The sequence below is a fragment of the Anolis sagrei genome, chromosome 10, assembly GCF_037176765.1.
Source record: "Anolis sagrei isolate rAnoSag1 chromosome 10, rAnoSag1.mat, whole genome shotgun sequence".
Taxonomy (NCBI): Eukaryota; Metazoa; Chordata; class Lepidosauria; order Squamata; family Dactyloidae; genus Anolis; species Anolis sagrei.
Genome location: NC_090030.1, coordinates 23,860,166 through 23,873,322, shown reverse-complemented (window position 1 = coordinate 23,873,322; position 13,157 = coordinate 23,860,166). Strand labels below are relative to the sequence as shown.

At 42.6% G+C, this 13,157-nt stretch overlaps 1 long non-coding RNA gene across 1 annotated transcript in view; it reads left to right on the top strand.

Annotated features, from left to right (window-relative positions):
* The first annotated feature begins 1,736 nt into the window (after window positions 1-1,736).
* The window catches only part of LOC137097634 (uncharacterized), a 457,703-nt gene continuing 446,282 nt past the window's right edge, over window positions 1,737-13,157 (top strand). Inside the window, exon 1 of the long non-coding RNA XR_010910318.1 lies at window positions 1,737-1,775. This is a non-coding gene — a long non-coding RNA (uncharacterized lncRNA). The remainder of the gene's footprint in view (window positions 1,776-13,157) is intronic.

Sequence of the window (13,157 nt, the reverse complement as noted above, 5' to 3'; positions counted from 1 at the left end):
TTTTGTGGATATGGAGTATCTCTAACTTTTGCATCTTGTGAAGTCTTTGAAAGAACTTCATTGGGACCTCTTACCAGAGCATTAATGAAGGGACACATTTCACCAAACGTGCAGATGGTGAGACACAGAGAAGGGCCTCCTTGGAAGATCTCAAACTATGGGGAGAATATGGTCATTCAAGCTGTGTTGATATGTAGTAAGGTCCCCTCACCCCATACCCATAGGAATATGATCTCAGCTCAACCTGAAAGCAACAATACATCAAATTACCATTAAATTACCTGGATTTTGGTCCCAGCACACCATGAAGTTGCCCTGGAGGACACAAGCAATGCTTTGATACGTTAGGTCCTCCAGGATATTCTATGATATGCTTTCCTCAGAAGTTACCATTGGATTCCCCTGCTTGATCTTCCAGAGCTGTGTTTCTCGACCTTCCTAATGCCGTGACCCCTCAATACAGTTCCTCATGTTGTGGTGATCCCCAACCATAACATTATTTTCATTGGGTTGTTGTAGGTTTTTCCGGGCTATATGGCCATGTTCTGGAACATGGCCATATAGCCTGGAAAAACCTACAACAACCCATGGATTCTGGCCATGAAAGCCTTCGACAATTATTTTCATTGCTACTTCCATAACTGTAATTTTGCTACTGTTCTGAATCATAATGTAAATTATCTGATATGCTGGATGTATTTTCATTCACTGGACCAAATTTGGCACAAAGACCCAATACACCCAAATTTGAATACTGGTGGGGCTGAAGGAGGATTGATTTGGTCACCTTTTCCTCAGCAAACCAAGTAAACAGCCACAAAACTTCAAACTGAGCAATGACAGTTTGTTAAAATTCTCACCAGACCTGTCGATCAGCAACGGTGGTGGATGGCACAGCCAACCAGTTTGTAAATCAGGTATGGGCAGACCCAGGCCCTCCTCTCTCTCGCCATCCCATTTTTCCTCACTTCTCTCTTGCCTTCCTCCTTCTCCTTCCCTTCCATCCCTTTGTCTGTCCTTCCTTCCTTCCTTCCTTCCTTCCTTCCTTCCTTCCTTCCTTCCTCCCCTCTCTCAATCTTTCTCCTTCCTTCCTTTTTCTCTTTACTCCCTCCCTCCCTTACTGTTGCAACCCAGATCAGGAAACGAGACCATGACCATAAGATTAAATCCAGCACACTTGACTGTGGGAAAAACAATCCTTTTTTATTGATGAAAAATGGTTACAAAATAGAGGAAAATGCAAAGTCAAAAAGCCATAGTAAAACTCAGCAGTCAGGAATATCTCTGAACTAGATCAAAATTCCAAAAGCAACACTATAAAAACCTGGAACCTGTTAGCATTTCACTAACCGTACTTGGAAACTAGAAACCTCTGGGAATGCAGGCCACGGGAAACGGGAAATCTGCCAAGGTAATGCCTCAGTCTAAACGATGCTTGATCTAACGAGACAGCCCGGGGGGAGACAGTTAAAACTAAAGAAACTGTTTCGGGACACACCTCCAGGCTTGGAAGCCTCGTTTTCCTTTAATCTACTTGACCTTCACAGACTCTGTGATTCACTCCTGTTTTTCCAAATCTGCCCTTTTCTATCCTCATTAAAAAAGGCAGGTGTTAGCTCCTCTGGAGAGTTATCACCGCTTGATTCTGAAATGTGTAGTTTCACTTTCCCAGCCACTGCCCTCAGAATCAACAGTTTCCAAACCATCAGGGAAAAATACATGTTCAGTAGCCTGTACAGTTGCATCAGGAAATGCAATCAAAGAATCAGGTTCAGGTTCACACGGAGGCTGAACCCCAACACTTCCCTTCTTCCATTTCCTTCCACCCTTCCGTCCTTCCTTCTCTCTTTCCTTCCTCCTTCCCTCCCGTTTTCTCCTTTCATCCTTTCCTTCCACCCTTTCATCCTTCCATCTTTCCCTTTCTTCCCCGTCCCCCTCTTTCTCCTCCCTTCCTCCCCTTTTGTCTTTCCTTCCTTCTCTTTCCTTCATCCTTTCCTTCCTTCCATCCTTATTTTTGCCCTTCCTTCTCCTTTTCCTTCCTTTCTCCTTTCCTCCCTTCATTTCCTTCCACACTTCCATCCTTCCTTCCCTCCCTTTTGTCTTTTCCCCTCTTCCCTCCCTCTTTCCCCTTCCTCCCTTTTGTCCTTGCCTCTGTTCCTTTTGCCTTCAATCTGTCTATGTCTTATTTGGTTTTTGGAGCTTGGCTCAGCCGGCTCCGAACCTGCGGTTCTTGTGGATGCTGGAATGACATAACACCAAGAGTGTTCTTTCGCTCTCCTGAAAAATACCCTTGTCCTTGTTCTTCCACTCTTAGGAGGGTGCCATTGGGTAACAATCCATGAAAGAACAAGCAATTTCAGACAGGTCAAATTGGTAGCCGTGCTCAACCGTGGCAAGATCACTCTTTGGGAAATGTAGGACAGAGAGGCTCAAAACAGAGCATTCACTGAGGGGGATAACCTCCTTGAAGACCCACATGGGTGCTTGCAATTTCCCACCACAAGATATTACCAATCACTGTTACTAATATACCATGAAATGTAGTGGTGTAATGCAGTGTGTGACCCATCCCAAAGGCATGGTGCCCATAATCCCACAGGAGTCATTAACTGTGTCAGCTAATGGGGTGAATATGCTGCCATTCCTCGTGATGCTTCTCCCTCTGGCAAACAACTGACATATTACATAGGGCCAAATTTACGCTAGACATTGGATTGCTGTGTGGTGAAATCAATTTCCTCCCCATAAGGCCAACGAGGTCCCGGTGGAACCAAGTCACAAGCTCATCGCTCATGTTTCCCTTGGCTGGTTTCCATTTCAGGGATTCTCAACTGAATGAGAAAAGTGAGAAAGGATTATTCTGAAAAAGGTTTAGAGCTTCCCAAACTTTGGTCATTTGGGGTTTTTCAGACTTCATATCCCAGAATTCCTGACAAGCTGGCTGAGGCTTCTGGGAACTGAAGTCCAAAACAACTTGTGGATCAGAGTTGGCTTTAAAGAAACTGACCCTTCTCTTCTTCCGTAATATATTTATTTATTTGATTTATAACCTGCCCTTCTCACAAAATTAAAGTGGTTTACAATAGATGAAACAGAACCCACGCTATCTCTTCGATCATCTGGAGAGATCCTGCTCTTGCTCCCGCCCCCTTCACAGGTGCAATTGGTGGGGACAAGGGAGAGGGCCTTCTCTGTGGTGGCCCCCCGACTCTGGAACTCACTTCCTAAGGATATCAGGCAAGCCCCCACATTGGCAGTCTTTAGGAGGAGCCTGAAAACGTGGCTGTTCCAGTGTGCCTTCCCTGAATAAGGAAATAAGGAAATAATCCCCAGCAAAATGTCCTCAGAAGCACTTTAACTACTCCCTTCATTTCTTTTAAAACCCTCTGTAGCGAAATTGCTACTCTATGGTAAATTTTTGGTGTATAGCTATGTTTACATATGGCAGATAGGGAAGTGTGCAGAAGTGTTTGTTATAAAGTGTTTATTATAATGTGTTTATATCTGTATTTGTGTTTTAAATTGGTTGCCTATGGCCTAGCTGTGAGGGATAGGTTGCCATGGAGACAAGGCTGAAGAGGAGGTGGGCGGAGCTTAAAGAGAAAAAGGTTTGAAAGTGACAGTTAAGTTTCAGTCAGGAGGAAGAGACCCTGAGAAGAGGAGCAGAGTCAGTTAGGGACTCTGAGAGGATAGCTCAGTCAGGAGGAAGAGACCCTGAGAAGAGGAGCAGAGTCAGTTAGGGACTCTGAGAGGGTAGCTCAGTCAGGAGGAAGAGACCCTGAGAAGAGGAGCAGTCAGTTAGGGACTCTGAGAGGGTAGCTCAGTCAGGAGGAAGAGACCCTGAGAAGAGGAGCAGAGTCAGTTAGGGACTCTGAGAAGTGAAGCAGTGTAGACTCAGTTAGTTTTTAGTGTGTTCGTGAATATTTCTTCAGCAAGGGAGCTGAAGGGAAAAACTCTGTTAGGTTGCTTGAGTTAAAAGAGCTAACAGAGGGGTTTTAGGATCGCCAGTAGTGGAAGACTGGAGATCAGTGGTTTGATCCAGTATAGGACAAACAGTGAAAATATTCACAACACGGAACACTGAAATATTAAAGCGCTTCACTAAAAGAAAGAGTTTATAAGTTGTAACATCAATAGCCTGAATGTATCTCAACCAAGCCATATTGTAACCATCAAGCATATGCCAAGCTCAACATCTTTATATTGCAACAATAAGCTTTGTTTAACAATAAACTTGTTCTCTTTGTTATTTTAAATCTGCCTCATCTCCATTGATTTTACGTTCGGTGCAGTCCACTCTACCAAAATTACCTCACAACGCAAATAGGGACAAACAGAGACTTTAATACCAGCGTCTCTATACATATTGGTGGCAGTTTAATTTAGCATTTTAGGAACTACCTTACAATATTTGGTGGCATTAATACTTCTTCGCATATTTTTGGTGGCATTATTACTTCCTTACATATTTTGGCGGCAGCGGCGGGATTCGTTTAACAACTGATCGAGTGCCTTAAGATTAATTTAGGAATAAGTTGTGAGGTAAAAGTTGTTGGAATATGGCTACCAGGCGACAGAGAAAGCTGGCTGAGGAAACAGAGGGAGACCAAGAAGGAAGTTCGGGCTCTGAAGCAGAAACAGAGCCAGTGCCCATGTCAGAAATGGCTTATAAGTACAAACTAGAGATGAAACGATTGGAAATAGAGGCAAAAGAAAGACAAAGAGAGAGAGAGCTGGAGATGGAAGAAAGACAGAGAGAGAACAGGAGTTAGAATTGAAGAGAATGGAGTTTGAGCTGCAAAAGCAAAGATTAGCTTTGTCTCAAACATCCAGTGATATCCAGGAAGGGAGATCTGGAGTGGATTTGATGAAGAAATTCCCTAAATTTACTAAGGACGATGATCCAGAGAAATTTCTAATCTCTTTTGAGAGATGTTGTCGAGATTTTGGGGTGGCTAAGGAAAAATGGATGACATACCTTAGGCCTCAGATAAGTGGGAAACTTTTACAGATTTATGGACAGATGCCTGAGGAGTCTTATGGAGACTATGATCTGTTTAAGAAACAGATTCAACAAGAGTTTAGATTGACTCCTGAATATTACAGATTTAAGTTCAGAACCTTAAAGAAAGATAAAACCCAAAGTTTTGCTCAGGTGGCCTCTAAATTGTCTCAACTGTTCGATAGTTGGCTGAGGACGTCTGAGGTAGAAGATTTTCAACAGCTGAGAGAACTTTTAAAGCTGGAACAGTTTTTTCAATTAGTGCCTTATGATATTCGCTGGGTGATTCAAGATCGCAAACCATCCACTATTGTAGAGGCAGTGGTTATGGCAGATCAAATAACAACCCTAAAAGAAGGATTCAAAAGGGAAGATCTGCCAAGTGACAAAAGAACAAACAGGCAGCCATTTTATCAACAACAAACGCTCCCACAGCAAGAAAAGGGTTCTGACTTAGAAAACACCATCTATAGGAGGCAGAGTGTAACAAGACAAACTGCTCCTGAGGTAAAAAGAAAGTGCTTTCAGTGTGGAGAATGGGACCATATAAAGTATCAATGTCCCCTGTTAAGAAAAGAGAAAACAACCCTATTTGTGAATAAAATAAAAGAAACACCAAAGGCAGAACCAGATACTGTGTCAAAGGAGAGTTCAGGCTCAGAGCCTCAAGAGAAACAATGTTTGTTCATCTTGTCAAACAGCCCATCTAAGGATTACTTAGAAACCATTTCTATTGACAACAAAGTCATGAAAGGACTTCGAGATACAGGCTCCGAAGTGTGTATAGTGCACCCAGAAATAATACCTCAGAAATTTCAGCAGCCAACCTCTGAAATAAGATTAAAAGGGTTGGGACCTGCGATACCAACAGCAGTAGTGACTTTGCCAATAGAATATGGAGGATGTAAGGGTATGTGGGATTTTGCAGTCAGTCCTGACATACCATACAGATGTTTAATTGGAAATGATTTGGCTAAGGAGATTGAAAACTGGAGGATGGCGTGTGAGGAGAAAGAATATAACCATGAAAGCCCTGATCAAAAAGCCATGTGTTTTGCCATACAACAGGATGGGGATGAGAGTCCGGAATCCAGCGCTACGGTTGCTGAGCTTGTTAAGAAGACGGGAGGAGTTGACGAGATTCGGCAGGAACAAGGAGCCGATGAATCTCTTAAACCTCTATTCGCTTTGGCTCAAAACCCCACAATATCGGCAAAAGAACAGCCCTCCAAGTTTGTGTTAAAGAATGGTGTTTTATATCGAGAAACCAGAAATGTGAAGTCGACAGAAGGATCAGTGACATGTAGTCAAATTGTAGTGCCTCAAAGTTTTAGAGAACAGCTGATGAGGGTGGCACACGAAAACCCTCAAGGTGGACATTTGGGTGTGAGGAAAACCACAAAGAGAATCACTAAGAACTTTTATTGGCCTGGCATGTTCCAGAAGATCAAAGAGTTTTGCCAGTCTTGTGACATCTGCCAGAGATTGAGTACTGGAAGGGATAAAGTTAAAGCTCCTATGATCCCTATGCCAATAATTGGAGAACCATTTTACAGAGTAGGCATTGACATAGTGGGTCCTCTCTGTAAACCAAGCAGACGTGGTTACAGATACATTTTAACCATGATTGACTACGCCACAAGATATCCAGAGGCTGTAGCTCTAACTAACATCGAGACAACAACGATTGCAAATGCACTGTTATCCATTTGGGGAAGAACTGGTTATCCTAGAGAATTGGTTTCGGATTTGGGAACCCAGTTTACTTCCAGGCTTATGTCGAAATTGCTTGAGTTATGTGGAATCAGACACCTGACTTCAACAGCTTACCACCCACAAACAAATGGACTAGTTGAAAATATGAACAAGACTTTAGTCAAAATGATAAAGTCTTACAGTCAAGAGAAGCCATACGACTGGGACGTCAAATTGCAACAACTGTTATTCGCCTACAGGACCGTCCCTCATGACAGTACTGGCTACAGTCCATTTGAATTGCTATATGGAAGGAAAGCTCGTGGTCCCTTAGACCTGATAAAGGAATATTGGGAGGAAAGTCCGGCGATAGATCCAGTTCCAGTGTCGGAGTATTTAAAGGATCTTCAAGCAACAATGCAACTGGCGAGAGACATTGCTCAAGAACATTTACTTGCGGCTCAGCAGAGACAAAAAGACTATTATGATTCTACTGCTAAACCAAAGATCTTCAACATCGGAGATGAAGTTTTATTTTTATCTCCCAACAAAACCAACAAACTTCAATTGGATTGATCTGGACCCTGGAAGATCATCAGAAAGCACAACCAGATAAACTATGATATTTACGATGAACATTCCAATGTAGAAAGACGGGTTCATGTAAATATGTTAAAGCCTTATGTTGAAAGGTCTGCTAATGTATGTTTTGTTGTTTCGGAAGAGGAATCCGGTCCCTTTTCTTTTTGGGAGGGTGATCGTGAACAGTACAAAAATTTAGATCGGGTAGATATGAACATAGAATTGTCCCAACCACAGCGTAGAGAGGTTGTGGAAGTTTTAAGTAAATATAGTATGTCAACAAATGAAAATGGCTAGATAATGTGAAAGGTACGAATAACAAATTGTTAAGATGGAGTTTATGTTTACAGGATTTTATATTTGAAATTAAACATGTTTCAGGTAAACGGAACATAGTTGCGGACGCCTTATCTAGAATTTCATAGGTTAAAGGTTTGTATGTATGTGTAATTGAAATGTATTTAACCATAATATGTTTGCCTTCCAGAAATGGTGTATATATATTTATTGTTGAATAATATGTGGAATTATTTTTGCCATTCTGGGATTGAGAATGGTCCAAAAATAATTTTTCTGGGGGGAAGGTGTGCAGAAGTGTTTGTTATAAAGTGTTTATTATAATGTGTTTATATCTGTATTTGTGTTTTACATTGGTTGCCTATGGCCTAGCTGTGAGGGATAGGTTGCCATGGAGACAAGGCTGAAGAGGAGGTGGGCGGAGCTTAAAGAGAAAAAGGTTTGAAAGTGACAGTTAAGTTTCAGTCAGGAGGAAGAGACCCTGAGAAGAGGAGCAGAGTCAGTTAGGGACTCTGAGAGGATAGCTCAGTCAGGAGGAAGAGACCCTGAGAAGAGGAGCAGAGTCAGTTAGGGACTCTGAGAGGGTAGCTCAGTCAGGAGGAAGAGACCCTGAGAAGAGGAGCAGAGTCAGTTAGGGACTCTGAGAGGGTAGCTCAGTCAGGAGGAAGAGACCCTGAGAAGAGGAGCAGAGTCAGTTAGGGACTCTGAGAGGGTAGCTCAGTCAGGAGGAAGAGACCCTGAGAAGAGGAGCAGAGTCAGTTAGGGACTCTGAGAAGTGAAGCAGTGTAGACTCAGTTAGTTTTTAGTGTGTTCGTGAATATTTCTTCAGCAAGGGAGCTGAAGGGAAAAACTCTGTTAGGTTGCTTGAGTTAAAAGAGCTAACAGAGGGGTTTTAGGATCGCCAGTAGTGGAAGACTGGAGATCAGTGGTTTGATCCAGTATAGGACAAACAGTGAAAATATTCACAACACGGAACACTGAAATATTAAAGCGCTTCACTAAAAGAAAGAGTTTATAAGTTGTAACATCAATAGCCTGAATGTATCTCAACCAAGCCATATTGTAACCATCAAGCATATGCCAAGCTCAACATCTTTATATTGCAACAATAAGCTTTGTTTAACAATAAACTTGTTCTCTTTGTTATTTTAAATCTGCCTCATCTCCATTGATTTTACGTTCGGTGCAGTCCACTCTACCAAAATTACCTCACAACGCAAATAGGGACAAACAGAGACTTTAATACCAGCGTCTCTATACATATTGGTGGCAGTTTAATTTAGCATTTTAGGAACTACCTTACAATATTTGGTGGCATTAATACTTCTTCGCATATTTTTGGTGGCATTATTACTTCCTTACAGGAAGAATAGGCACAGACAGGGTAGCAACAGCAGAGATAGGATTCATTTGCATATGGAAGCCGATTGGTCATATGCAGATTAGCCTTACCCCAGAATTTGAACTGGTTGCTAGGCCAAAATGGCAGTTGGAGGAGGACCAGAGCTAAACATTCCAAAGGGGCGGAGCAAAGTTTAAAAATAGGTAGTTAGAGAATCAAAAGAGTGAGTTAGGAATTGCTGTTTGTGAAGAGAGTTAGGAATTCCTGTTTGTGAGAGACAGTTAGGAACTTCTGTGAGAGAAAAGAGTTAGGAACTCTTGTTAGAGATAAGCAGTTATGAAGATGTGTTAAGGATTTCTGATATATATAGAAACAGTTAGTAAAACAGAGATCAAGTTTTAGGAACATAAAGAAAGCCAGTGGTGCTTTAGTCAGAAAATAATCTCAGTCAAGAGTGTGTAAAGCAAGTAATATGTTTGTGAATGTGAAACATTGAAAGTCTATTTTAGAAAAGTAAACCAAGTATATTATATTGACTGTAAGCCTCAAGATTGCAACAAAACACAAAATGTAATCACAAGCGATTGGAGCCAGAAGTTATAAATAAACTGTGTTACTTTGTTATACAGAAGTGTGTGTCTTAGTGCCTGTACAAAGAATAAACAGCACACAGAAAGTCCCAGCTAATATAAAAGAAGTAACTGAATCATCATAGGAGCAAAGAGGTTCTTAAATAAAGAAATAGGCTCTCTCCCTTGCTACACCCTCCTATCAGACACATCCTACCTCTGTTCATGCCCAGTGTTTATTTTTAAATTTTAAACTATTACATTTGGCCCGGTCATAGGTTTTTTTAATCCTTGTGTGTTAATGTTTATATGTGAGTTATATTAATTGTATTGTTTTTGCTTATTGTTTTTTTGTTTTGTTTTTTGTTTTATTGATGTGTTGTTGCTGCTTGGCTTCATGTAAGCCGCTCCAAGTCCTCTTGGGGAGATTGTGGCAGGGTATAAATAAATAAATAATGAGACACCCCACGAAGTACTGACCTGGAGCAAACTTGGCACACAGAATCCCCATGGCCAACATAAAATACTGGAGTAGGTTAGGAAAAACTGACAGTGATCAGGAGATGTAGCTCACCTACATCTGGAGAGCACTGTGAATCCAAATGACTGGATCTGGACCAAACTTGGCACAAATACTCAATATGCCCAAATTTGAACACTGGTGGAGCTTGGGAAAGATGTTGTTGTTCATTCGTTCAGTCGTCTCCGACTCTTTGTGACCTCATGGACCAGCCTACGCCAGAGCTCCCTGTCGGCCGTTACCACCCCCAGCTCCCTCAAGGTCAGTCCTGTCGCTTCAAGGATGCCATCCATCCATCTTGCCCTTGGTCGGCCCCTCTTCCTTTTGCCTTCCACTTTCCCCAGCATAATTGTCTTCTCTAGGCTTTCCTGTCTCCTCATGATGTGGCCAAAGTACTTCAACTTTGTCTCTAGTATCTTTCCCTCCAGTGAGCAGTCGGGCTTTATTTCCTGGAGGATGGACTGGTTGGATCTTCTCGCAGTCCAAGGCACTCTCAGAACTTTCCTCCAACACCACAGCTCAAAAGCATCGATCTTCCTTCGCTCAGCCTTCCCTAAGGTCCAGCTCTCACATCCGTAGGTGACTACAGGGAATACCATGGCTTTGACTAGGCGGATCTTTGTTGCCAGTCTGATGTCTCTGCTCTTTACTATTTTGTCGAGACTGGACATTGCTCTCCTCCCAAGAAGTAAGCGTCTTCTGATTTCCTGGCTACAGTCTGCATCTGCAGTAATCTTTGCACCTAGAAATACAAAGTCTGTCACGGCCTCCACAGTTTCTCCCTCTATTTTCCAGTTGTCAATCATTCTTGTTGCCATAATCTTGGTTTTTTTGACGTTTAGCTGCAACCCGGCTTTTGCGCTTTCTTCTTTCACCTTGATTAGAAGGCTCCTCAGCTCCTCCTCGCTTTCGGCCATCAGAGTGGTGTCATCTGCATATCTGAGGTTGTTAATGTTTCTCCCAGCAATTTTCACCCCAGCTTTGCATTCATCCAGCCCCGCACATCGCATGATGTGTTCTGCATACAAGTTAAAAAGGTTGGGTGAGAGTATGCAGCCTTGCCGTACGCCTTTCCCAATCTTGAACCAGTCTGTTGTTCCGTGGTCAGTTCTGACTGTTGCTACTTGGTCCTTGTATAGATTCCTCAGGAGAGAGACAAGGTGGCTTGGGATGCCCATCCCACCAAGAACTTGCCACAATTTATTATGATCCACACAGTCAAAGGCTTTAGAATAGTCAATGAAGCAGAAGTAGATGTTTTTCTGAAACTCCCTGCCTTTCTCCATTATCCAGCGGATATTGGCAATCTGGTCTCTTGTTCCTCTGCCTTTTCTAAACCCAGCTTGAACATCTGGCAACTCTCGCTCCATGTCTTGCTGGAGTCTTCCTTGCAGGATCTTGAGCATTACCTTACTGGCATGAGAAATAAGGGCCACTGTACGGAAGTTTGAGCAGTCTTTCGCATTTCCCTTTTTTGGTATGGGGATATAAGTTGATTTTTTCCAGTCTGATGGCCATTCTTGTGTTTTCCATATTTGCTGGCAAATGGCATGCATCACCTTGACAGCATCATCTTTTAAGATTTTAAACAGTTCAGCTGGGATCCCATCATCTCCTGCTGCCTTGTTGTTAGCAATGCTTCTTAAGGCCCATTCCACCTCACTCCTCAGGATGTCTGGTTCTAATTCATTCACCACACCGTCAAAGCTATCCTCGATAATGTTATTCTTCCTATACAGATCTTCTGTATAGTCTCGCCACCTTCTCTTGATCTCTTCAGCTTCTGTTAGGTCCCTGCCATCTTTGTTTCTTATCATACCAATTTTTGCCTGAAATTTACCTCCAATGTTTCTAATTTTCTGGAAGAGGTCTCTTGTCCTTCCTATTCTGTTGTCTTCTTCCACTTCCATGCATTGCTTATTTAAAAATAGTTCCTTATCTCTTCTGGCTAACCTCTGGAATTGCGCATTTAACTGGGCATATCTCCCCTTTTCACTGTTTCCTTTTGCTTTCCTCCTTTCTTGGGCTACTTCCAGTGTCTCAGCAGACAACCATTTTGCCTTCTTGGTTTTCTTTTTCTTTGGAACGTACTTTGTTGCCGCCTCCTGAACAATGTCGCAGACTTCTGTCCATAGTTCTTCTGGGGCTCTGTTTACTAAATCTAGTCCTTCAAATCTGTTCTTCACTTCCACTGTATATTCGCTAGGAATGTTAGTGAGATCATATCTAACTGGTCTGTGTATTTTCCCTGATCTCTTTAGTTTTATTCTAAATCGGGCAATAAGAAGTTCGTGATCTGAGCTACAGTCAGCCCCAGGTCTTGTTTTCACCGACTGGATGGATGTCCGCCACCTTTGGCTGCAAAGGATGTAGTCAATCTGATTTCGGTGTTGACCATCTGGTGAGGTCCATGTATAAAGCCGTCTTTTAGGTTGTTGGAAGAGAGTATTCGTTATACACAGCGAGTTTTCCTGGCAGAATTCTACCAGCCTGCGTCCCGCTTCATTTTGTTCTCCCAGACCATGCTTGCCTGTGATCCCAGTTGTCATTTGACTTCCCACCTTGGCATTCCAGTCTCCTGTAATGAAAATAATGTCTCTTTTTGGTGTATTATCCAGTAGGTCCTGCAGATCCTCATAGAACTGATCTACTTCTGCTTCTTCAGCAGCTGTGGTTGGGGCGTATATTTGGATCACTGTGATGTTGAAAGGCTTTCCTTGCACTCGAATTGAGATCATTCTGTCATTTTTTGGGTTGTATCCAAGCACCGCTTTAGCGAATTTCTTATTAATTATGAAGGCTACTCCATTTCTTCGATGTTCCTCTTGTCCGCAGTAGTAGATCTGGTGGTCATCTGATGTGAAGTGGCCCATTCCAGTCCATTTCAGTTCGCTGACCCCCAGAATGTCTATCTTTAGTCTTGACATCTCACCAATAACAACATCCAATTTGCCCTGGCTCATAGATCTTACATTCCAGGTTCCTATGGTGTGTTGATCTTTAGAGCATCGGATTCGTCGTTCGCCTCCAGTACCGTCGGCCGCTAGCCTTCCTTTCGGCTTTGAGCTAGCTGCGTCATCACATCTGGGGCTAGTTGAACTTATCCTCTGCTCCTCCCCAGTAGCATTTTGGCCATCTTCCGACCTGGGA